Source organism: Marmota monax, unplaced genomic scaffold (genome assembly GCF_021218885.2).
Source record: "Marmota monax isolate L192 unplaced genomic scaffold, Marmota_monax_Labrador192_F-V1.1 WCK01_AAM20220418_F8-fsc00416, whole genome shotgun sequence".
NCBI lineage: Eukaryota > Metazoa > Chordata > Mammalia > Rodentia > Sciuridae > Marmota > Marmota monax.
The window spans coordinates 488,501-514,407 of record NW_026694067.1 but is presented as its reverse complement, the minus strand read 5'-3'; the positions used below and the strand labels follow the sequence as shown (position 1 = coordinate 514,407).

Below are 25,907 nucleotides of genomic sequence, written 5' to 3'. Positions count from 1 at the left end.
ACATGCACACAATATAAAATCTCACAACATAATTTGGTCAAAAGCTTTTCCTCAAACTTCCCCTCCCACCCCATAAAACCACATCAATCTTGGTCCCTTTCCTTGACTGATTTCCCTTTGATTTTCATGAGATCCTCCCTACCTTTCTCTGCTTTTTCCTTTGTAGCTTCTTAATGAGAGAACTATGTGACCCTTAACCTTCTGACTTTGGCTTATTTTGCTTCTCATAATGATCTCTAATTTCATTTTTCTTTATTGCTGATTAAAACTCCATTGTATATATATCATTTTTTTTCTTTATTCACTCATCCACTGATGGACATGACATGTAGACTCGTTCTATAGTTTGCCAATGTGAATTTTGGTATTATAAACATGGGTATACCTACCTCGCTTTGATATGATAGCTTTAGTTATTATTCAGGATAAATACTTAGCATTGGTTTACCTGGGTCATGTGGTGGTTCCATGCCTGTTCTTTTGAGAAGACTCCTTACTAATTTCCATAGCAGTGTACTAATTTACAATCCCACAAATAGAGTAAAAGTGCTTCTTTTTCTCCACATCCACTCCAGCAATTGTTACTATTTTTGTTCTTGATGACTGTCATTCTGACTTGTGTAAGATGAAATATCAATGAAAATTTGATTCACACATCCCTAATTGCTAATGATTTGAACATTTTCATATATTTCTTGGACATTTGTATTTTTACTTTTGAGAAGTATCTGTTTAATTAATTTTCCCATTGGTTAATTGTGTTATATGATGTTTTGGCATAAAATTTTTGAGTTTTTATGTATTCTAGCTCTTAATCCTCTGTCAGAAGACTAGGTAGTAAATATTTTCTCCCATTCTGTGGGTTCTCTATTCATATTCCTAATTGTTTCCTCTGGTGTGCAGATTGAATTTGATACCATCCTGTGTATTAAATCTTGGCATTATTTCCTGAGCTTTAGGGGTTCTATTGAGCAAGTCATTGTGCCTATACATTGGCTATTTTTTTAGGAGTTGTGTAAGTTCTGGTCTTATTCTGAGGTCTTTGATCCATTTTCCCTGTATTTAATATTTTATAATCTTCAAATGTAATATAATTCTTCAGCTAAAACAAGAATAATGAGACAAAATGGTTTTCAAAAATATTGCCCAATGGATTATTTTTAAATTAAGATATAGACTATTTACAAATAAGCACATCTTAAATGATATGTATGGAAATGGCAAGCCTACCAATACTTTGAAATGTAAAAAAAAAAAGATTAATAAAGCACATTTGATCTGTGACTTAAAAACAAAAATTCTAGTGTAATAACAGTCATTTAACTTTTTCCCAAAAATATATGAGCACCAAAATTCTTAATATTTAGTAAAACAGGAATGTAAAAATTAAGGATAGGGAAATTATCTTCAAAAAGAAATCTTTGGAGATCAGTAAGCTCCAAATAAAACATACGAACCACACTCCTGGTATACATAAACACTAATACTAACAAGTAATCAAGAAATGGTAGAGTTCTAAACAATGGATAGTAAATAGATTAAAGATAGATGCCAAAGATAAAGCAAACAGCAATTAAAGAATGAAGTAACCATCTCCAAAACACAGAAAGAAGTGAATGAAACCAAATATACCTCCACCTTAGTTTTCATTAAGGTGTTTTTGTTTGTTAAGCATGCAAGGATTAGAATTAACTGCAAATGTTACTGAATGAACACATGAGTAAACTACATTCAAACAGTGTTTGATGCTAATCTTATAACAAAGATTAAATTCAGTGACAGACACCATCCATACAAAATAGAATTGAAAGAAGGTTTTCCTAAAAGATAGGGAAAAAATAAGAGGAAGAAGATAAGTTTGTTTCTGCTTTGATAACTCATTTCATTTCCTGAAGGAGACATATTAAATAGCACAAGATAATTTCATACATTGACTTATTTTCAGGCAGAAAGACTCAATTCATGAAAGAGTAGACAGAAAGAGAAAAAAGAGGTCAGATCAACTTATCTTTCCTTTCTCCCAGAAGAATGGAGTTTTAGGAAACATGCCAGCATTTTGTTTTTTTCATAATAAATAGTTTGCAAAAGATCTAGGAGTAGGGAAAATTCAGGAAATCAGTGAGAGTTCTACTGCAACATGACATTAGCACTAACTACAAATTAAGTCCTGTACTAAAGTGACACAATATCTTATTGATCCAGAAGTTGGGGGAAAATGATATGTTACATTAGAGATGAATTCTGGATTAAAATCATCATTCATTAATTTCACTCAGACATTTAGATTTAAATAACGTCAACTCTAGAGTTTTTCTTTATGGGGCAAACAAACATTTCTATGACAAATTCAATGATTTTCATTTACTTCATTTAAATAATAATTATTTAGTTAAAAAGCTCAAGTATAAAATTGAGGTACTCTCTTATTGATGCGATATTTTTATATCTAATGAATGGAGTGGTCAATATCTTCTCTTTAGGCTCCAAAAATGTGCTGATAAAAGTCAAGGTACTGACATAAAATGAGACTACATAAAAAGTATTAGGACTGGTTACTCTATTCATATGCCAAACATAAATGCAGATACATTATAAATCTATCCCAGACCTTCATTGAATTTCTGTATTTCCCATAATCACTCTCAAACTTTATTAGTTTTTTTTTTATTTTGTTTATTTTAAACTATGTTATTTTTTCCTTTGTTTTCAGTGCTAGGGATCAAACCCTGTACTCATGCATGTTAAGTAGGCACATCTCCACTGGGCACCATCTCCAGCCCAGTTTTAAAAAAAGTTTGTGACCAAAGAATAGCATCATATGTGATGGAATTATTTACTGAATGAAAAAAAAATAATGCTTAACAAATACATAATGAATGATAATTCATGGTATATATTTTGTCCCTCATTCGTTCAGCCACTCAGTCATTAACATGTCATTTTTAATGTCTATTGCTTTTTTGCCAACTTTGGTTTAGAAACCCAATTAAATGTGCACTATTCTGTTTAATTCTCTCTTCTCCATCTCTCAACCTTACTCCCCAGCCCACATGTACATTTATTCATACTTCAGTGGTATTTAAATTGAAGATAAGCTTTACCATTGAGATACAAAATGATTTAATTGCCCTTTGACTAGATGCAACATTTCCATTTAGTCTTTTTTATTATTTTAAATTTGCAGTCATTCTCAAAATGTACTTCTTACTTTTTAAATATATTAAACAAAATTATAAAATGTGTCTTAAAACCCAGTATCTGTGGGCTTGTATCTTTATCTACTTTTTCTGTAGATAAAGATATCTCTTTTTATATCCTCTATGTCTTGGTTCTGTGTTTTGTGTGTGTACATGTCTGTGTGAGTGTGCATGTGAATGCACGAGCTTGTGAGTGCTAAGCATAGGAATCACTGTACACACAGCTAGTTCATATGATCTTCCTTAGAAACATATATATTTAATTCTGCCATTGTGACTTGGAGTTCTAAGAATTGAAAATAGTACACTCAAATTTCAAATGATGAAATGATTATAAGCTTAATTACAGCTTCTGTAATGGCCTATCAATTTCTGACTTCCCACTTCCTTTAGCTTATAGACATTTAGGTCTCAACCTACAGCTGAACAATGATTTTTAAAATCTCAGCTGGCAAAAGTAAAGCACTTACTCTTTTTTTAAGTACCTCTCTCCAGAGTCAACATGTGTCAACATGTGTCCCTCGGTGAAAAGCAACGCCACAGATGGCTCACCTCCCTAAACCTTCCTCAAGCCTTGGTATTTCTCTTAAAATACTTTTTAGGGACTGGGGTTGTGGCTATGTGGTAGAACACTTGCCTAGCACCTGCTGGGCAACAAGGTTCAATTCTCAATACCAATATAAATGAATAAATAAAAATAAAGGTCCATCAACAACTAAAAAATATTTTTAAAATATTTTGTTAATTCTCTTCCTTCAAAAATAAAGTTTTCACATTTTTACTATTTTTAAAGTTTCTTTTTTCCTCAGTTAAAACTTTGCTCTGGGCTATTTGTAAAGTATGTTCTACAACTCTCCTTTCTCTTGACTCAATGAATGTGAAAGAGAGAGAGAGTGTGTGTGTGTGTGTGTGTGTGTGTGTGTGTGTTTGTATATACATACACATATAAAATTGAAAGGTAAATCTGTAAATATTTAGAGAAAAACTGAAAAGATGGAACAAAATTTCACTATAACAGTGAGAAACTTGACTGCCACCTTTAATCTTTCATTTATTTGGCTTTCCAATTCCAATATACCTGCATAATCTTTTGATTTATTTTTAAATTGTGTTAGCCTACCAATACAGCATTATTCTTTTCACTACTATATTCAACTTAAATAACAGGCAAATGGAAAAATCATAAATTTTTATTTTCACACTTAATTTTTTTTAAAAAATTCTTCATTCCTGACACATTTGCTTCAGTGTATGTCAAACAATTGGCAAACTATAGAAAAGTAAATTTAGATTATATGATTTTATGAATTTATGAAGATAAAAGGTCCCTGTAGTGAAAGCAGAGTTTGCTGCTTGTACTGGCAGGTGGGTTGCTCATAAATGTCAGCATGACTGGTCATCTTCATAGAAAATTTTACTTGCAGAAAATTTGAAATTTATTGCATCTACAGACAATTAACACTGCATTAATAAGCATAGTCAGAAATATTAATATTTTATTTATAGAACTAAAAATTTAAAAGCTATAAAATATTTTCCATGATATTATAGGACAAAATAAAACTTACTACAATAAGGATATTTCTGTATTGGTAGGCATTTAATTAAAATCATTTATTATTTTTTGAGCAATGGGAAGAAAATCTGTATTACCAAAGCACCAACCAAAAGAAAGCTCAAGTATGTCTAGTAATATGAAAGAAAATGAACCTTAAAACAAAAACTACTATGTGAGATAGGATGCCCACTACCTGATGAAGAGAATAATTCCATATGTCTTAAACAATCCTAAATTTTCATGTTCTCCAAAAAGTTTTAGAGTACATGAACACATAAAATAATAGACCTATAAGCAAAATACTTAAACCCAAGTAGAAAGATGGAGATTTCAATAACACTGGTTCAACAATCAATAGAAAATTTATACAGTAATTCAATCATTCATAGTTGATGATAAAATCATCAGAGAACTTGAACTAATTGACATTTACAGAACAAAATCCCACCATCAACAAAAAAGGACACTTCTCAGATCCACACAGAACATTCAACACTCCAGACCACAGGTAAAACATCAAAATGTATCATTGTTGGTATCATACAAAGTATGTGTTCAATATCAATGGGGCTGGGGTAAATAGCTTAGTGGTACACATCACATTGCATACTTAAAGCACTGAGTCCATTCTTGGACTCGTGTGTCCTGTACACACAGGAGAAAGAGATAGTTAATATATAACATCCCTAATATTTGGCAATCAAAGAGCATAACTCTTAATAATCCATAAGTTAAAGATACAAATAGAATTTTTAAAAACTTCGACAAGATTGACATTATAGGTAAAATCTATTGAGTGCATTAATATAGTGTTGAGAGGAATATGTGTAGCAATAAACGTTTCCATTAGAAAGAAAGTTTTAAAATAATTAACCTGAGCATTCACATTGAAAAAAAAATTTCAATCTATGTCAAAATATTACAAATATTAAACTCGGAATCAGTAAACTAGATAAAAGAAAATGAATAAGGAAAATTCAATACGAACCTGGATATTTTTTTTAAAAAATTGATAAATTCCTAACTGTATTGATTGAAGAGGGGGGCAAAAATTGTCAATATCAGGAATAAAAGAAGAGGTATCTTGAATGATCCCATACATATTACCAGGAAAATGATATATACTACATAATGCTTGATCCCTAAATTTGACAATTTATGTGAAACAGATAAATTACTAGAAATACATTTTCTATTACTTATTTAAAATGAAAAGGAAACTTGAACTGGCAACCCTCCTTCCTCAGCCTCCTAATAACTGGGATTACAGGTATATGCCATCATGTATTGCCTGTGTCTAATTTTTAAATCAACTTCTTATTTTGAATCAATAATGTTTGAAATTATATATATATATATATATATATATATATATATATATATATATATATATATATATATACCTCATTTATATTTATACATAAATAAGTACACCTACCTTGCTAAAAGGTCCCTGTAGTGGAAGCAGAGTTTCCTGCTAGTACTGGCAGGTGGGTTGCTCCTAAGTGTCAAGCCTCTGCAACCAAGCAGCTCTCGATTGTAGGCTCTGCCCACCAGTATTCCTGCAGACCACAGAAGCTCACCACCAATCTTCTTTAACAAATTGCCAGTGTTCCGAATTCAAAAGAGGAAGAGCAGCTTTGCAGACACCAACACAATTTACCGCTTGAGGGTGCACAGCTAGTGGTATATATACCTCTTGGGTCAATGCCATTGGTTCACGTTTATGCTAATAAGGGTTTGGAAAAAGTCGCAACACTATTGGTCCAAACTTATTAACTGCCTGTGTTACCACCCCCCCCCCAGGGGAACACGAAAGTGAGGGCGGAGCACCTGAGCTGGCCAATAGAGTGTGTCCATTTCCAACCACCGTTAGCTCAGAAGTCGTTACCTTGTCTGTAGTTCCCAGCGCTGGAGCCGCAGCTGTAGGAACCGCCGCCACTGTAGGAGCGGTCGCCAAGCCATCACAGAAGCCGCCGCCTCTGCCTGAGCCACCGCCTGAGCCACCGCCAGAGCCAGAGCCGGAGCCTCAGCCAATGCCGCCACTGGAGGAGGAGCGGACACTGAGCAGGAGCAGACGCCAAAGCCGCTAACGTAACCGTTAAGACCACTACCGGAGCCAATGCCGGAACCAACGCCGCCGCTGTCCACCCAGAGCCAACGCTTTCGCTGCCAGAGCACTGGAACCTTTGAAGCCAACACTGCACTTAGAGGGTAGGAGCTGCTGCCGCTGCCGCTGCCTCTGCTATTGCGCCAGCCCGGAGTCAACTCCATCGCCGCTGCTGCAGGAGCACAGGAACCTTGGTAGCTAATGCCGGGTGTGTAGGAGCCGCCGCCTCCCGGGAGCCACTGGAATGCTGGAGCCAAGGCCACAGGAGCTCAGAGCCGGCCACGTCAGGACCTAAGCCGAAAGGAAGCTGCGCAAGACTTGGCTGTGATCCCCAGCGGGTAAGGAGGGCGCGAGGAAGGACTAGACAGCCTCCGCCGCTTCCACTGCGAGATCACCCGCGCATTTCTGGCTGATCCCCCAGGGGTGAGACCCAGCAGAAGTCTTGGAGCACCTTGAAGGAGGAGGTGGGTGCTGGGACCCCCTCGGGGAGGGTGCAGGCTTCTTGGGTGGGGGGGACAATGGCTTCTCTAGAGGTGCTCCTTGTTGTTGGAAGCCACCACGTTAGAGGCGGGCTCATCCATTGTGGGCATCTACCTCCACAGGGTTGGAGATCTGTTGCTGCCCCTGCGCAGGGAGCATGGGTGTGTGTGTGTCTGTCTATCTGTCTCTGTGTGTGAATTTTCCCTTTGTGTTTTATGAATTAGTTCCAGGGCTTGTGGTGCAGTTTTAGTGTTTTCTGATAAGGAAATGTGCATGGGTTTTCCATTCTAGAGTTTTATCATAAGATAAAGGTCGTATACAGGAATCACAAAAATCGCCAACAAGCATTTCTTAGGTAGGTGCCATGCTTAAGATGGATAAGCCATCTCTCAATAAGTTCTCCATAATCAGTGTTTTCTCTGCATTAAAAAGAACAGTTTGTTTTCATTGGCATACTAGTTGGAGGAACTTACATTAAGAACCCTCATGTGTGAAAACATAGATTTTGAAGCATGAGAATTACTTTCAGTGCAGTAAGGAGTTCATCCTGAAAGGCACCTGTGAACTGAGCAGATTTCAAACCTCATCTGTGCACACTGAATCTTGTGCTCGTTGGTTGGCATGATAAGGGAAACTATAGCAGTTTTCTCTTCTCCCTGAGTGCACGGTCTTAAATTTCCCTAAGTTAAATTTATTAGGTTATTACCTGTCAGATGTGGGGCTTAGGACAAAAGGATGAAAGAAGGCATGTATAACTCTTATCAGATATTGGAAAGTTATGAATCAAACTAACAGATGGTTCAGTAAGATATATTCCATGACAAAGTGTCCTCTTTGCCAAATTTACCTCAGTGGACCTGTGTTTTTTTTTTTTTTCAAATGTAGAATTTTCAGATTTATTGGACCTCCACACTGAAATGCAAAGAAGGGCTGCCTCTCCTGATGCTCTTTTCCCAAGCCTGGCTCCTGTGTCCTCATTACCCACTTATAGTCATTGAAGGTTCTTGCAGAAACATATATGGGCATCTTATCCCATGTGTCTAAGCTCTATCCATACCCCTTAGAAATACCTGCCCTTTAGCCACCACCAAATACAAGGGCTGTCACCAGTGGACTTGGGCTTGATTACTGCATAGGAGCACATTCCCTATTTTTAAAATGAAGAGATGGATTAAATATTATCTATTCATTACAACTTAAAACTTCAAGGTTTTAGGAAAGAAAAAAAAGATTTGATTAAATTATTTAGGTTAATTATTAACTCCAAATGTTTAGGAAATTATCCAATGTAAAGTAGACAGTTTTGCTGTGCCGAAGTATCTACAAAGTAGTTTAAGAATGGTGAATTGATTTTCAATTATCACATACTGTTTGTTTTAAGGAAACTCAGCTTAGGCTTATTGTAATTTGCACTGACAGAGAAAATCAGTTTTCATTTCTTTTTTTAATATTTATTTTTAGTTATAGGCAGACACAATATCTTTTTATTTTATTTTTTATGAGGTGCAAAAGATGGAACCCAGTGCCTCATGCATGCTAGCCAAGCACTCTACCTCTGAGCCACAACCCAGACCTTCATTTTTTTTTACAAATCTAAAACCCATGGGATTAATCACTTGTGTTCCCCTGCTAGTATCTTGGGGAAACTCAATAATAAGTAAAACACAGAGAATGAATAAAGTCATGTGACTTTGAAGCAAAACATGGTAAAATGATACTATTGAGATGTCTTTTTTATTCTATTTGTAGACAGGATAAAAAGTAAAAAAAACAGAATGAAAAGTTCAGGCTTTTTTTTAAAAAAAAAGGTTTTTAAAGCACAGTGTTTGAATTATATTCATCCAAGAAATTCTGAATTTTTTTCTGTGTCAGTTTTGGGAGGCACCCTTGATGCAGCTATGGAATTTATTTCTGGTCCACAGAGAGCTAGCTCTTCCATCAGTGGAGGATGCTCTGGCCATCATGGCATACTTAGATTGTTGTCCTCCATCCTCTTTCCTGAGTATTTAGATTACTCCAGATCCCTTTGAATTTCCTATGTAGATGCTCATTGTGGGTATTATGACCACAGGAATGTACAGGGAAGCATTGCCCCAAACTGGCACCCTGATTCCCAAGATTGGAATGCCCAGCAATTTCCCCCTGAAACTATTAAGATAACTATGTAGGTGTGCTATCTATTTTCTATGGTGATGTCACAACTAGTATGAGAGAAGGGGCTCTGTGTTTGTATTAATCTGTACCTTTATCTCAGTTAGCAAGTCCTCAGGATTAAAGAAATACTAAGTTAGAATGTAGTCATGGTAATGGGAGCTAGGTAATTTTGGAGATAATAAACACAGCTGTTGAGAGAAGCAGCCACTTTTTCTTCTTGCCTCTGCACTGTTTGTGTGTGTCTCTCTCCTCTGTTCTCTTCTTAACAGGTTTCTTTACAAGAATATCTTTACAGCTCATTGTCCATGTTTTTTTCTGACTCTTTCTGATGGGTAAGAAAAGTCTTCTGGCATCAAAATGAAAAGCTGAATTCTTTGGCCTTAAGATCTTGTTAAGAGAGATGATTCAAACTTATTTAATAGATCCCAAGTTTAGGATCTTTATAAGAGATTTGGCAATAGATACAAGCTTCTGAATGAATTAAGGAAGAATCAAGTAGTGGGGAATAGCTGGAGGTTTGTGTGTTGTCTGGCATTCAACTCAGCTCCTCTTTCCTTGGTTTCTTGGGATAGGAATGTGAGACTACCATTATTCTAGGATTTACATCTCTGCCAAGGGATGATTATAAGCTGCTGATGAAAGAGGCATTTCATTGCATATGTTTTGACACATGAGAATAGGTTAGAGTGACCTCCAAATAGCTTTCTTCATTCAGGGAGGACCACAAGATCATGTCACTCAGTAAATTACAGAAGGCAGCAGGATGGTGATGGATGACATTTGAGTTGTTCACTCTCTATTTCCTAGTGTCTCTTTATTTCTGGCAAAGCTCAACATATGGTCAGCTGCAATAATTCTTTGTTGCTAACATGGTAGCTGTTGCTTGGGGAGTAGGTGGGGTCAGTTTTGTCAGATCAGTAGGCCACAGCTGCCAACACCTACCTAGATTGAAAATTGAACAGAAAATCTGAAGAGTTATCTGATGGTTTTGTAATTGGAAACTATGAAAATACAATGCAACTAAAATTCACCCATTTTGCATGATTTTGAAATGTCAATTTTAGCTAATTATAGAATTTCATCATAATTACCTTTTGTCCTTTTAGTGTTGAATCTTATCTGTATCCAGCCTCTCATAAAAAATTTGAGTGGTGACTTTCTAGTCCCTTTTGCTGTCACTTTCTATAAGAAAAATTAGCATTTGACTTCTTAACCTCTGAAAAGGCACAACTAGTATGAGTTTCTGGAAGAATGAAAGAGACTGAATTTCCCTTATAAATGTGTGTATCTATGGACTGGTGTTTTTGTTAAGTCAGTGGAAAGGTTATGGAATCTAACATTCTTCGACCAATGAAGTGCTTTTGGTGTTAAGCCCTGGTGAGCTGACTATGCTGTTATATCTCTCTCTGACCCAGGACAGTGATCAAGACATTTTTTTATCCATGGGGCTATTGCTCATAATAGAGACTAAAATGGGGGTCTGACTGTCATGAAACTGCTGCCCAAGGAGGAGTGGAAGGTATGTTAATTTTTTTTCTTATGGCCTTTTGCATTCCATGGAATACCAATGCAGCATCAAAAATCGAGGGAGTCACAGACCTCTCAGGCCACATGCCTCTGAAAGAGGCTATGACATGTTCAGGACTTTCTGGCAACTGTTGGGCAGAAATCTAATAATTTGGATTTTCTTCTTGCTCCCTTTCCAGTCCATCTTCCCTATCATATGACTTGCATTGGGTTCTGGTATTTTTTTTTTTTTTTGATACAAGAAAAGCTTGCAGGATCCAATCAAATTCAAAACATGTTATTTCCCTAAACCCTACACTGCAAGTTCTAGAAAGACAAAACAATGGAGATAGTGCATTCTTCACAAATTTGTGCTTCCTGTACTGGAAAATCTGGGCAATACATGTCAGTTCTATTAGGCCCAGTTTGATGATTTGGCATCCCTTGGAAGATACAAAGGTTTCCTTTATGCATTTTTTAACAGGAATTTAGTGGCAGAAGAAAATATTTTTAATTGTGTTTTTTTTTTAATTTTAATTATTATATACTAGAGAGGATTGGGCCCAGTGCCTCATATGTGCTAGACAAATGCTTTACCACTGAGCCACAACCCCAGCCTCAGAAAATGTTTTTAATATGAAAATGTTTTGGGTTTCAAACTCCCAGTAGTGTTGGTCATTTGAAAAGAGTGACTTTAGTTTTGACTGTTGTTTTAAATCACACTAAGAGTCAGACCAATGGAGTGATTGCGTTTTTTTGAATTGCCATGAAGAACTGGTGACTTGTATGTATAAGATTTTGGCTTAGTTCATTAGTATTTAAGAATTTGGATTATTTTCAGGAAGGAGAGATCCACTGTAGTGATGAGAAGTATGGGTTTTTAGGTGAGGCTACCTGGGTTTGAATCTCATCTTTGTCACTCGAATGTTGTATAATCCATGAAGAATCATACAATCTGTCTTAATGTCGCATCTATAAAACAGGAATAATCAATAGTGCCTCCTTTAGGTTTGTCATGAAGATTATTTGCAAATACATGTAATAGATAGAGGAGTCCTTAAAAAAATCTTAGAATGTCCAGAGATCAAGAAATATTAGATCTTATAATAAGCTTTTCCAGAAAAGATGTAATGTATACCACAAGAGTACCCACCTTATAACAGAGCTTTAATGAGGCATAAATTAAATTATTTTTTTTACCCAATGGAGCTAAAGTAATTGATTACAGCTGTATGCCAGATATTCATAGGGTGCAGGGATTTTACTAATGATCAGGTTAGATATAGTTCTTGTTCTGATGGAGCTTACTGTTTAGTGGAGACTTCAGATAGGGAGAGGCAGATACTAATCACACTGCTACCAATTTAATTATAATTTTAATTGGTGTGAAGTTACATGCAGGTGTCACTCACCTCATGCACAGATGATGGGAATGAGGTTCCCTTTGGTGGAATTGGATGGCTGCAAAATAAAAGCTAAGAAAAGTAGAATGATGAAAAAACTACAGGAAAATTATTTTCAAAAAGCGGGGGCAGGATGGGCTAGCCAAACATGTTGATTGAGCTTCTACACTGAAGAGGCAAAATGGAGCTTGCACTTGCTTATAAATATAAGGCCTTCTATAGAATGTTCTTCACCAAAAAAGGTAGAAGGTGGGCTATCCAGTTCCCAGCAGGTTAAGCCCATCTTCAGAGTCACTGAGAGGGATCTTCCTATTAGAGCAGTGATAAAGGTCATGTGCTTTGGGAAATCTATTGTGTGGGAGATCCATGGATATTTCCCAAGGCCAAACCTAAAATCTTCCTGGCTGCCATACCAAGAGAAGACCCTCAAGTAAGTCACAGGTGGCTTCTCATGTAGGGTTTTATAGGGGAGTGAATTTTACTAGTCGAAGTCCACCTCCCACCCCCACCCCAACTTACTCCTAATGTGGCCCCTTTCCATAATTTCTTGAAAGTACCACTAAGGATTGGCTCCAGGTCCTGGGAATACAGCTGATTTGGTCCCTACTTAATTTCTGAAAAGCATCACCTTGCCTAGTGTTGTCCAGGTACAACCAAAGAGGAGCCCATTAGGGCCTGGTTAAACCAAGGATGAAGTCATTGAGATAATTTAGGGAATGAAGAGATATCACTTTTTCATGATAATGAAAAGGTGCCAAAGAAATAGCAAGAGAAATAGTGGCTTTCTTTGACTTAAAAGAGTGACAGTGTCAGTCTAGGAAGGCAGTAATTAGTAGTTTGGGTAGTTGTCTTAGTCTCTTTTCCTTTGTTGTAACTGAATACCACAGACTGGGTAATTTTTTTTTTATAAAAGACCTTTCTTTTGTACAGATCTGGAGGCAGTATATCTGTGGTTGAGGGACTGCTTCTGGGGAAAGACTTCTTTTCTAGGGTTGGGGCAGGGCTCTGTAGAGTCCTAAGGTGTCTCAGGTTAGAGACAAAACAAGTTTTACTTGGGTTGGTTTCTCTTCCTCTTTTTGTAAAGCTACTAGTGCAGTCATGTGGGTCTCATCTTCATTACTACATCTAATTGCCTCCTGAGAACATCACCAGCACATACCATCAACAGATGACTTTTGTGATTATGTTTCAATATGGGTTTTAGAGGGGACAGGCACCCAGGCCATAGAGGTACATTCAAAGCAGACCAGAGTATGAAATGAAGTGTTGACTGGTGGAACAGTGGAAAGAAGAGCATATGGTAGACTATCAGTTGAGTTCTGCAGAAGTGGATAATATAGCTAACAGAGAAAGGTGAGGATGGGTGACATCTTTTCTGCTCTTGTCCTGGGTAGAAGATGTCTGACATAAATGAACATGAGTAAATAGGTCTGTTGAATTATTACCCTGTTCCTTACCTACCTCCTTGATAAGACCAACAAGCATGGCCTTTCCTGCTATTGTCAGGAGAGCTCTCAGTTTGAGCAGGAAGCATAAGAAGATAGGATAGGTTGCTGACCAAAGTTTGGTACCAGGTTGGGTGTGAAGGTGATTGTTGTTCAGGTCTGGAAGGACAGATTTAGGACTTGGCTCTTCTTGGTGCTGTTGCTTCCTAGTAATGCAGATAGGAGTTTACAAAAATAGGCAGTATTCCCATAGTTAATATATTCATACTTTACAGATTGCTTGTTGTTTTTTTCTGTTTTGCAGTTAATTATCTAATGATGGAAGTAAATTAAAGTCCAGATCAAGGCTTTAAGGCAGAATAGTGGACTGTAGTGGGGAAAATCATACATTGTAATGGCCAATTAGAAAGCCTGAACTGAGAAGCCTGACAGTTAAGATGGAGAGGAGGAGGCATATATTTTGAAATTAGAGCCATTAGGAATTGAGGATAGATTTGAGACAGAGGGAGAATAACCTAAATACCACCAAGAGGCAGAAGACCAAGAGATGATGGAAAACACAGTCCCTGCATTTTGGAGAGGTTCAGAGGACCCAAATGGGATGACCAGGTAAGGACTGCAGTCACCACCTGGTGCTCAGTCAAGCGAGTGGTTGTAGCAGATGACCTGGTTACTTAGCTTATCTCCTTACAAAAGGAGGAAAATTATTTCCACCCTAATAGGAAATGTTTTTAGAGGAATTAAGAGAAGGAACTGTGGAAAGAATGAAAGAGGTTGTTCTGTCAGTTTGGGGTTGGGTAGGGCTTGAACCTCAAGAAGTCAGTCTGCTACAGAGTTGAAGCTGCTTGACTGAGGGTGGGAAATACCCAGGTGGCAAACAATGGGATATGGTAAGGCAAGAGTTGGCCAAGAGAGAGCCAGAGTCACCCCACCCAGTTTACTTGCACTTTGGTTTTCCCTCCCTCTGATGTGAGATCCAGGGCACCAAGCATCAGTGGTGGTGGAGCTGCTAGGCTGTGGGTGTGTGTGTGGAACAGCAGGAACAGATTGCTTTAGTTATACTTAAGGGATCCAAGAGGTAAATTTTGCATTTAGAGTAACTCAGGTGAAGGTACTTAGCCGTGATGTGATGCTTTCAACATGCTGCCTATACTTAGTTGTGGCTGCTGAATTGCACCGGATCTCCTCCCTGGAACCCTCTCCAGGCACAGCCTCCTCACAACAGAGCTAAATTCTGCTTGTTTTCAAAGGGCAGAGACTTAGAACCGATAAAACTCACTGGAGCAGTAGATTTCCTTTGTCTACTTGGTTGGGTGCACATTGGAATTGTGATTTGAATCTTGCTCTATATGCTCATGCATGTGCATGACCCTTCTTGCACGCAAGTTGGAAGTGAAGAGAAAGGCATCCATATGGACAGATATCAAGCACACAAACCTTCATTTGCCTACAAGTGTTGTATGAACCTGTTGGAAATCTGTGAGGATAAGTGTCTCCCAACTGGTGCCTCAGATTTTGTTTGCAGTGTGAGTGGATGGATCTCCTTGGAAGGAAAATGTATTCATCAGAGCAATTATGTTGATAAGAACCCTGGTTATTTCACTATGTGTCTTGCAGAGACCTTACATTTCTCCCTTGACTTCTGAGTTCCAACAAGACAAATAACCTATGCCCTGCCCTGTTTTTGCTTTTTTCAGAGTTTTATTTGAAAAAAAGTAAGCATGGTTCATAATTACATAGTACAGATAATTATATGTTGTGAAATCTGTATATTCCATGAAGCATTCTTAACTATTTCATGTGTTTGAAACATTGCATGAGTATGTACTTTTCAGAAGAGGGAATGAGGAACCTAGAACAGATACATACATGTAGACAGATTTATTGTGGCCACATTAAAAAATGAGTGCTTTCTGTTTCAAATACCATGGGATAGATACAGTGTTAGGTGTACCCTCTTGTAATGGAAGCTAGTATTGCGAGGTGCACAGAGACATGGAAGATTCCTTACCTTCAGTGTGTGTTCCAACACATGTGGTTCCATTCCGTGCTTCCAACAGTAAACAGCTTGTCCTTAGATTTACTTTGCATGGTTTGTGTCAGCTGAATATATAATTTATTCATTATACTTTTTTTGTAATAGTTATTGTGGAGCTACAGGCATACTATTTTTGAAGGGGTTTCCATATGGAGATAAAACTTTAGCTTACTTTACTAATTGAAAAATAATTATGTTGTAGGTCTGACTTAGATGGTTTCTGTAGGCCTGATACTTTGAGATTGAATAACATAAAAATAGTGATTATGAAATTGTTTCTTTGTTTTTTTTTTCTTTTTCAAAACAGTGGATAACAATTCAGATGGGCTTGATTGGTGAAGGGATTCTGGGATGAAAAGTAGACTTAAAAAGTCTTTGGCATGGGGCTGGGGATGTGGCTCAAGCGGTAGCACGCTTGCCTGGCATGCGTGCGGCCTGGGTTCCATCCTCAGCACCACATACAAACAAAGATGTTGTGTCCGCCAAAAACTAAAAAAAAAAATATATTAAAAAATTGTCTCTCTCTCTCTCTCTCTCTCTCTCTCTCTCTCTCTCTCTCTCTCTCTCTTTAAAAAAAAGTCTTTGGCATGGAAAAATAGCTGTGAGGCAAAAGTGTAATTTCGGAATAGGACCAAGTGAAATTTTTTAAGATTTAGAGAAAGTAGACTGTTATGTTAATTAGAGTTTTGTATTAAGCTCACATTAAAAATTATTTAGAAAATTTTGCTTTAAATATTAGAGAAATATATGAGTATGTATTACTCTCTTTCTTCCTGGGGAGGGGGAATAATAAATATCACTTGATATCTTAAGATTATTTAAGGCTGCATAGAGTGTTATCTTCCCATTAGTTTCTTAGGAAGAATAATGGTTATTTTATTTTTTTAAAAAATATTATTCTAATTAGTTATACATGAAGGCAGAATGCATTTCAGCTCACTGTACACAAACAGAGCACAACTTCCCATTTGCTGTACTTGATGCAGACTCATACGATTCGTACAGTCATACATCTACATAAGGTAATAATGTTCTTCTCATTCAACCATCTTTCCTACCCCCAAACCCCGTCCACTCCCCTCACTCCCCTCTGCCCAATCCAAAGTTTATTCCTTCTTCTCTAACCTCCTGCCCCTCCATTATGGATCGTCATCTGCTTATCAGAAAAAACATTTGGTCTTTGGTTTTGGAGGTTAGATTATTTCACTTAGCATGATAGTCTTTTACTCCATCCATTTGCCTACAAGTGCCATGATTTCATTCTTCTTTAAGGTTTCAGTAATATACCATTGTGTATATGTACCACATTTTGTTCTCGATCTCTTGAAGGGCACCTAAATTGGTTCCATAATTTAGCTATTGTGAATTGAACTGCTGCAAACATTGATGTGGCTGTGTTACTGTAGATGCTGATTTTAATCTTTTGGGTATAAACTGAGGAGGTGAATAGCTGGGTCAAAAAGAAGTTCCATTCCAGGTTTGCTAAGGAATCTCCATATTGCTTTCCAGAGTGTTTGCATCACTTTGTAGTCTCACCACCAATGTATGAATGTACTTTTAACCCACATCCTCACCAACATTTATTGTTGCTTGTATTCTTGCTAATTGTCATTCTGATTGGAATGAGATAAAATCTTAGAGTAGTATATATTTTCATTTTTCTAATTACTAGAGATGTTGAATTTTTTTTTACATATTTGTTAATAGATTGTATATCTTCTCTGGAGTGTCTGTGCAGTTCCTTAGCCTAATTAGTGGCTTAATGCAATGATATAAGTGGTAACTATATGCAGGTAGGCTACGGATGAATGAGATTGTCATTGGGGATGAAACTTTGGAGTTTATATTTTGTTCCTGGTGAGCTGAGCTCTCTCTGCTTTTTGATTGTTGTGACTTGAGATGCTTCTCTTCTTCATGTCATTTTGCCATGATATGCTGCCTCAGTTTTGGCCCAGAGCAATTGAGATGGCCATATATGGACTGACACCTCTGAAAGCATGAGTAAAAAAAATTCCTCCTCTAAATTGTTCTTGTTGGGTTTTTCATCACAGTAACAACAAATCTGATTAATCATGGACCAGGGAGGCCATTTAATACTCAGAAAACTGCTTTATGATGCTAAATTTCCATGGTAAATTATTTCCCATGTAGTACCATTCATTCCTTGCATTTGGTAAAATGAAAATAGAGCCAGACATCCTAGTTCTTACGGGTTATGAAAGAGTTGAAGCAACAGAACCATGATGGAGGTCAATCCAAGGAAATGTGATCAACCAGTGCCATCCTGTCTACATAGTGGCCCAGCAGATACACATATAGAGGTATGAGTCACAGGATTGAAGGATGTCACTTCTATCCTCCATGGCCTGTATAACAGAAAACATTCCTCCTACTACCAGAAATATGCATATGATCAATTTTGAGAAATACACTGAAGCTATAAAGGTTATAACTAAAAAAGGCACCATATCCTACCTGTGTCAACCAGAAACTTATTCCCATCTCCATGATCCCTCAGTCTCCAAATAAAGATAATTATATCCAGGGTATATCTAATAAGATAAAATGGTCCAACAAACTTCCAAGACAAAAAATGCTCATCTTTTTCTCAATAAGACAATATAATATACTTTTTTACCTCAAGTATGTTCATTTCACCCCATCTTTGGTATCCTGTAAATTAAATATTGAAATATAAAGTTAACATTTTTTTTAACTTTTGGGTACCTGGGATTGAACTCAGGATCACTAGACCACTGAGCCACATCCCCAGACTTATCTTGTATTTTATTTAGAGTCAGGGTCTCACTGAATTGCTTAGTGCCTTGCTTTGGTTCAGGCTGGCTTTGATCATGATCCTCTTGCCTCAGCCTACTGAGCAGCTATAAGCATGTGTCACTATTCTCAGCTAAAGTTACCTATTTTTAACATACCTATGTTAGATGACACTTGGATTAGACAGAGTAAGGAAAACATATTCAAATATATTCACATTAAAATAAATATTTTCCATAGAATTCTAATTTCTCTGATCATCATTGGTACTTTCTTCACTCCCCACTTTTAAGTCCCTTGATCACCAAAAATGTTTTAGCTAGAGTTCATCTCTAGCCAGTAGTGCCAGGTAGAATGCACAAATCATCACTCCATACAACATTGGTGCTCCAGTAGCCCTCCTGAAGTGGATTGTGTTGGTATTCTGACCTTAACTGCAGTCCAAGGAAGTACTAGAGAACATGGTTCTTTCCAGGCATTGTCTCCTTATTTTGAGTCAGCAATGGCAACTGAATTCCTGATTATCAGGATCAATCATGTCCCAATAGCCCCAACTTGGCCTAATGATTCCTCATCATGAGTAGAAAAAGTGAGGCTTGGACCCAGGTTAGAGCAGTCATTCTTGTGTCTTCCATTTGGAACTAAGTCCTCTGCACTAGACCAATAAAGGGTTGAATTACTGAAATGGGAAGCAAACATTGTGCTATTGAGTCACTAGTGTAGTCACTCCCAGTCCCAGGACCTCATTCCAGTTCCAGGAATCATGCCTATGCCACAAACATCATCATGTATTAGATATAGGTGTAACCATTCACCAAGATTCATCTTTGACTCCTCAAAAGCCAGTCAACCTTTTTGTTAGACCTGGTGTTTTAGAATTTGGGGGAAATATAAGAGTAGTAATGGCAGGAATATGGCTTGATTGCTGCCCTTTATTGGCTATGACATAAGCATTGTGCTCAGAAGAGCCATGTTGAATACCATGATGGTGGTTAAGGTGCTCACTAAGTCCATGGATAACAGTTTTGCCAGAAGCACTGCAGGCAAGGAAAACAAGCTCTCTCAAGGGTAAATGCATGTTTCGCTGAGAACTAATATCAGTCTGCCATGATGAAAGGTCTAGTGTCATCAATCTGCTCTGAGGTACCTGGCTGCTTCCCATAAGAAAACACCTCATTTTAGAACTCAGGGTTGGATTCTGCTCTTGCCACCTGGATATAAGCTTAGCACAAGTGAGAACTTTGATTAAGGCCTACAAAGTGCCTCTTAGAAAGTATGTCTCACTAAATTTTCTCCATTGTAGGTCAAACAAAAGCCCAGATCTTAATTCTTTCATGCATAATTCCTAAGAAATAGCCAACAATGAAAGCCAAGCTGTTTGATGCTTAGTAGAGGCAAATTCAAGACAGTGTGGGTCTTACCAGTAAAAATGTGTGTAACATTTCTTCTTTTGAACAGGATGCTCAACGTTAGTAGTTCTACTTACTCTTATTCCTATGTGATTCAACTATGAAAGCAATAGATATTTCTGTTTATTTGTATTTCATGCCCATTCCTTATTTTCCACATAAGTAGGTGGACTCAACTCCTACCAGGAAACCTTTCCCATTGGTTCATACCACTAGAGATTTTCCTACCTGCACACTCTTCATCTTCACTACTGGAGTCATATGGTTGGCTGTACCTCCAACCTTTAGAGACACAAACATCAGCAACAGAATAACTTAAGATTGTCTCATGCTTTCTTCTACACCAGTTAATCTCATGATGGGTGCTAGGGCTGGATTTTCTTTTCCCCCAATCAATTGTGTTATTGAGGCTTGGTCCTCAGTATTGCCATTATGAGAGATGTGAAACCTGTATAAGGAAGGGTCTGCTTGGAGGTGACGAGGTTATTTAAGGGCATTAGATTCAGAGGTAAGAATATAGATTTCTCACACCATTGTTAGAACAAATGAGTCATCTGATCCCTGCAGGCTTACTGTCTCCCCTTGTGACATCTCCCTCCTGCACCTGCATCCATGCTGACACCACCAATCATATGATGCAGCTAAGAGGACATTTACTAAAGCTTAGCATTTGCAAGTGCCATGCTCTTATATCTCCAGAACTGTAAGCTAGACACACCTGTATAAATTATTCAGTCTCAATGGTTTTCTTATTAGCAAGAAAAACATAGTCATACTATGTTTTTAATAGTTAGGATCACTCTGATCTGCATTCTGGCTTATCAGACTCTCTCTGAGTTCTGGGAAGTCAGAGGCCTACAACAGGATGCTCAAACAATTGCAAACCTTTAAGTGACAGAATGGAGCTGAAGGAGTCAAATTTCAATTTTTTCCTTCCATTGGCAGATTATCACTCATTTCCTTGAAACAGATCAAGCTGACATGCAAACTGTGGTGCCAACAGTTTCAGGAATATAAACTCACAGAACAGACACTGTGCTACAATCAAAGCAGCTGCACACAAGAGAATGGGAATGTTCTCTGCATTATGCACATAGGTCTACTGGGCACTTGAAATGTGGAACTGGGCTATGGAAGAACAATCAAGGCTTGCCATCGGAGAAAATGCCCCTTTATTGAGGAACAGCTCTGCATATTTATAGAGCGGGAGGTGGTTTGATAGTTATGACAGTTTAATGGTTGAAGGGTTTGACAGTTGGCATGGGGTGCTTTTTGATTGGTGGGTAAGGATCATATGAGCCAGCAGGGCTAGTCTGATTGGTGGGTAAGGATCATGTGAGCCAGCAGGGCTCACCATTGGACAGCAGGATCATGTGAGCCAGCAGGGCTCACCATTGGACAGCAGGATCATGTGAGCCAGCAGGGCTCACCATTGGATGGCAGGATCATGTGAGCCAGCAGGGCTCACTGCCGCAGTCTGGCTGGGCACAATCAGGAGCCACTTGTCAAAAGAAACTAACTTTATTTTTAGAACCACACATGCCAAACAAAACAGCCTCTCAGGAAAAACCCTCAGAGCCTCAACTGCCACCACCGGCTTTCCACAAGCCTCTCTCTCCCACACAAGCTTCTCTCCACCTCCCACAATCCTCCTGCTCTTGAGGCCGATTGGCTGGGTCACGTGGGCGGAGCCAAAAAAGTCCCCCAATGAGCAGCTCCGTGGTCTGAAAGGGCAGGGAAACAGCCCAATGAGCATCACCGCAGAGGAGCCAATCAGCTAGATGTTGCTGGGGCCGAGGAGCCAATCAGCTAGATGTTGCTGGGGCCGCTGTGAGCCAATCATCAGCCAGCAGCTGGAAGTTTGCTGGCAGCTGGAAGTTTGCTGGGGCCCCTTCGGCTGTGGCTCTCAACATCTCCCCCTCTCTGTTTAAACAACAAGCATGTGGCTTAGGGACCGTGTCTGTTAGGCAGTCCAATTCAACATATGGTCCTTACCCGTCATCGGATGAACTGACCTCTAGGCTTCAGCCTCCTGTCTTATGTTGGTACCACTGCAATTGGATCATACCCGTCACTGACTACCGGTCCAGCATACAGCCATACTTGTGGATAGGCCTTTGCACCAGTGGGGGGGTGAGGTTCTTTGCCTCACCTCTGTTGGCCCCCAAATTTTAGACCATCACTAGTAGAGGAGGATGCAAAATGCCATGACATTAAGCCAATTGAGGGCTCCTTTGAAAAACTGTACCACCGGTGACACCATCAGCAAAAATACTCCAGCACTACCACAATTCGCTGTACCAACAGATAGTTCACAATGCATACAGGTGAACTCACAATGTGTCCAGGCAAGTTCTGCAAGCAGTTCAGTGATGGCTATTGTAGAAGCTGTAGATTGGTTTTATCTTTGACTTCACCAGCACTGGGATGAAGATAGGAATTCTGGCAATAATGGCTAAAGAAAAAATTATGTAACATTACAGAAGGCACTAAAAGAAAACAATTTTCTTAACAATTTACATTGTCTTCACCGGCACTGGGATGAAGATAGGAATTCTGGCAATAATGGCTAAAGAAAAAATTATGTAACATTACAGAAGGCACTAAAAGAAAACAATTTTCTTAACAATTTACATTATCTTTAAGAGAATTATTAAACATAATGAAAAGGAAAGGTGAAAGTAAACAAACAGATCTGTTAACCTTCTTTTTTGTTTACATATTAAAACAATCTTCAACAGTTGTTTACCCAATTTAAATTAAACCATATAAATCACGTTAAAAAAAATATTTGGATCCATTTTATCATGAGCGCTCATCATATATGATATATGGACATACGTACATTCAAACATATAACACAAAACACAAGTGTGCACACATAATATAATACATACAACACATAACATTATAGTAAAGGCCTTATAACTTTTTACAGGTGAAATCTCCATTGCAATGCTTAAAAACTCTATAGTCAAAAAATAGAACTGATCAGCAAAACATTAACCTAGGTCTGTATGAGCTCAAAAAACAAAATAGAACTTCATGATATGGCAAAGGGCAATAATAAAATAGATATTGAAAAAAGCATCCTGGTTCTGTTGCAGATGTAAGAATAGCCAAACTGGAGTTTTGGATATCAGTTGTTATGGATTTGAGCCAAATCATCTTCTTTTTGGTCTGTAGAAATCGCTTTAGTTAATCTTTCTGGAATCCAAATCGGCTGCTGTTCTCCCTGTGGAAACACATAAACAGACCCCCGACTCCAGACAATCACTGGGTCAGGACCTTGGTTAATGTCTCTGGAATCCAAATCAGCTGCTGTTCTCCCTGTGGAAACACACAAACAGACCCCCGACTCCAGATAATTACTGGGTCAGGACCTTTCCATTGTCCTGTTAGAATATCCTTCCAAAGTACCTTGGGCTTATGTACATTTTTTGGACACATATGCCTTTCCGCAGCACTAAGTCCTGATGAATCCAAATTTAAAAAGTTTAGAGTAAAAAGGGTTATTTTAAGTTTATCTTTGGGGAATATATACCCCTTCCCAATTCCTTCTTTTTGCTTTAATAAGTACATTTTAATAGTTTGATGAGCTCTTTCAACTATGCCTTGTCCCTGTGGATTGTATGGGATTCCTGTTATATGAGTAATGCCAAATGTTGAGCAAAATTGTTTAAAAGAGGTAGAAGTATAACCAGGGGCATTATCTGTTTTTAACTGTTTTGGAACACCCACAGTGGCAAAATTTTGTAAGCAATGAGCTATAACATCTTTAGTTTTTTCTCCGGTATGAAGGGAGCCCATCAAAAATCCAGAAGAAGTATCAACTATAACATGCAAATATTGTAATTTTCCAAATTCTGGCAAGTGTGTGACGTCCATCTGCCAAATATGGTTAGGTATCAATCCTCTAGGATTGACTCCAAGATTAACTTGTGGTAAAAAGGTCACACAATTTTGACATTGTTTTATTATTTGTCTAGCTTGTTCCTTAGTTATTTTAAAACGCTTTTGTAAAGTATTAGCATTGACATGGAACTTTTTATGAAAATTTATAGCTTCTTCTAGTGTAGAGAAAATATGTATGTCATGTGTAGTTTTATCTGCTAAATCATTGCCCAAACTAAGGGCTCCAGGCAATCCTGTATGTGCCCTGATATGTCCTATAAAGAATGGATCTTTTCTGTCCCAGATTAGACTTTGTATAGTGGAAAGCAAAGAGAAAACAGTAGAAGAAGGGGAAATCCTACCAGCATCTTCAAGAGATACTATAGCATTAACTACATACTGACTATCAGAAAATAAATTAAATACAGAATCTTTAAACATCACAAAAGCTTGTAAAACTGCATTAAGCTCTACCTTTTGAGCTGATTGTTTGGGTACTAAAAATGTAAAAGTTTGATCAGGGGTAACTACTGCTGCTGTACCATTATTTGACCCATCAGTGAATATATTTGGAGCATTCATGATAGGTGTTTTTCTTGTCATTTTTGGAAAAATTACAGGATGCAATGACCAAAAAGACAATAAAGTATTAGATGGTAAGTGGTTATCAAATGAAACATTAGATTTGCACATGATTATTGCCCAAGTATTTAACTCATTAGCTAACTCATCAATTTGATCCATAGTATATGGAGTAATAACTTTATTGGGAGAAATTCCAAACACTCCCTTTGCTGCTTTTATTCCTTTGAGTATTTATTGTCCTACAGCCTCAGGATACCTAGTAAGAATAGTGTTAGGAGAATAAGATAAATGTATCCATAATAATGGACCTTCTTGCCAAAATACTCCTGTAGGAATATTTTTTGTTGGTAGTACAATAAATAATAAAGGCAAACTTATATCAATTCTATCCAAATGCATATTTTCCATATATGTTTCAATGATTTTTAATGCCTTTCTTGCTTCAGGCGTTAACATTCGGGGTGAATTTGGATCTGATGGACCTTTTAGGATATCAAATAAAGGTCCCAACTCTCCTGTTGGTATACCTAAATAAGGCCTTATCCAATTTATGTCTCCTAATAACTTTTGAAAGTCATTAAGTGATTTGAGTTGATCTACTCGTATTTGAATTTTTGGTGGACGGACCATGGTTGAGGATAATAGAACTCCTAAATAATTAATTGGAAAATTTAATTGTACTTTATCTATTGCTATCTCTACATTATAATTTTTTAATAAGTTTGTAAGTGTGGCATAACATTCTAGCAATGTGTTTTTATCTTTGTGTGCTAATAATACATCATCCATATAGTGAAATATTTGTAGTTCAGGATTTTGATTTCTAAGTGGCTGGATTACTTTGTTAACATAAATTTGACACATAGTTGGGCTGTTATCCATCCCTTGAGGGAGTACTTTCCATTCATATCTCTGATCAGGACCTTCATGATTCAGTGCAGGGATAGTAAATGCAAAACGTGGACTATCCTCAGGATGAATTGGAATTGAAAAAAAACAATCTTTAATATCTATAACTAAAACATACCAGGTTTTTGGCAAAGCAGACAACTGAGGAATCCCTGATTGAGCAGGTCCCATAATAACCATCTCATTATTAATGGCTCTTAAATCTTGCAATAATCTCCATTTACCAGATTTCTTTTTGATGACAAAAATGGGAGTATTATGGGGAGATACAGAAGGTTGTATATGTCCTTCTGCTAATTGTTGTTTGACCAGGTCATGGGCTGCTTGTATCTTTAGTCAGGGGCCACTGAGGAACCCATACTGGTCTTTCTGATTTCCAAGTAATTTTTATTGTCTCAGTGGCCCTTTCTGAAAATCCAACCCATGTCTGTCTGTTCCTTGATC

The 25,907-nt window shown here is 37.7% G+C and overlaps 1 long non-coding RNA gene across 1 annotated transcript in view; it reads left to right on the top strand.

Moving 5' to 3' along the window:
• The first annotated feature begins 6,601 nt into the window (after positions 1–6,601).
• Positions 6,602–25,907, top strand: part of LOC124106635 (uncharacterized) — a 39,354-nt gene continuing 20,048 nt past the window's right edge. The window contains exon 1 of the long non-coding RNA XR_006856103.2: positions 6,602–7,329. This is a non-coding gene — a long non-coding RNA (uncharacterized LOC124106635). The remainder of the gene's footprint in view (positions 7,330–25,907) is intronic.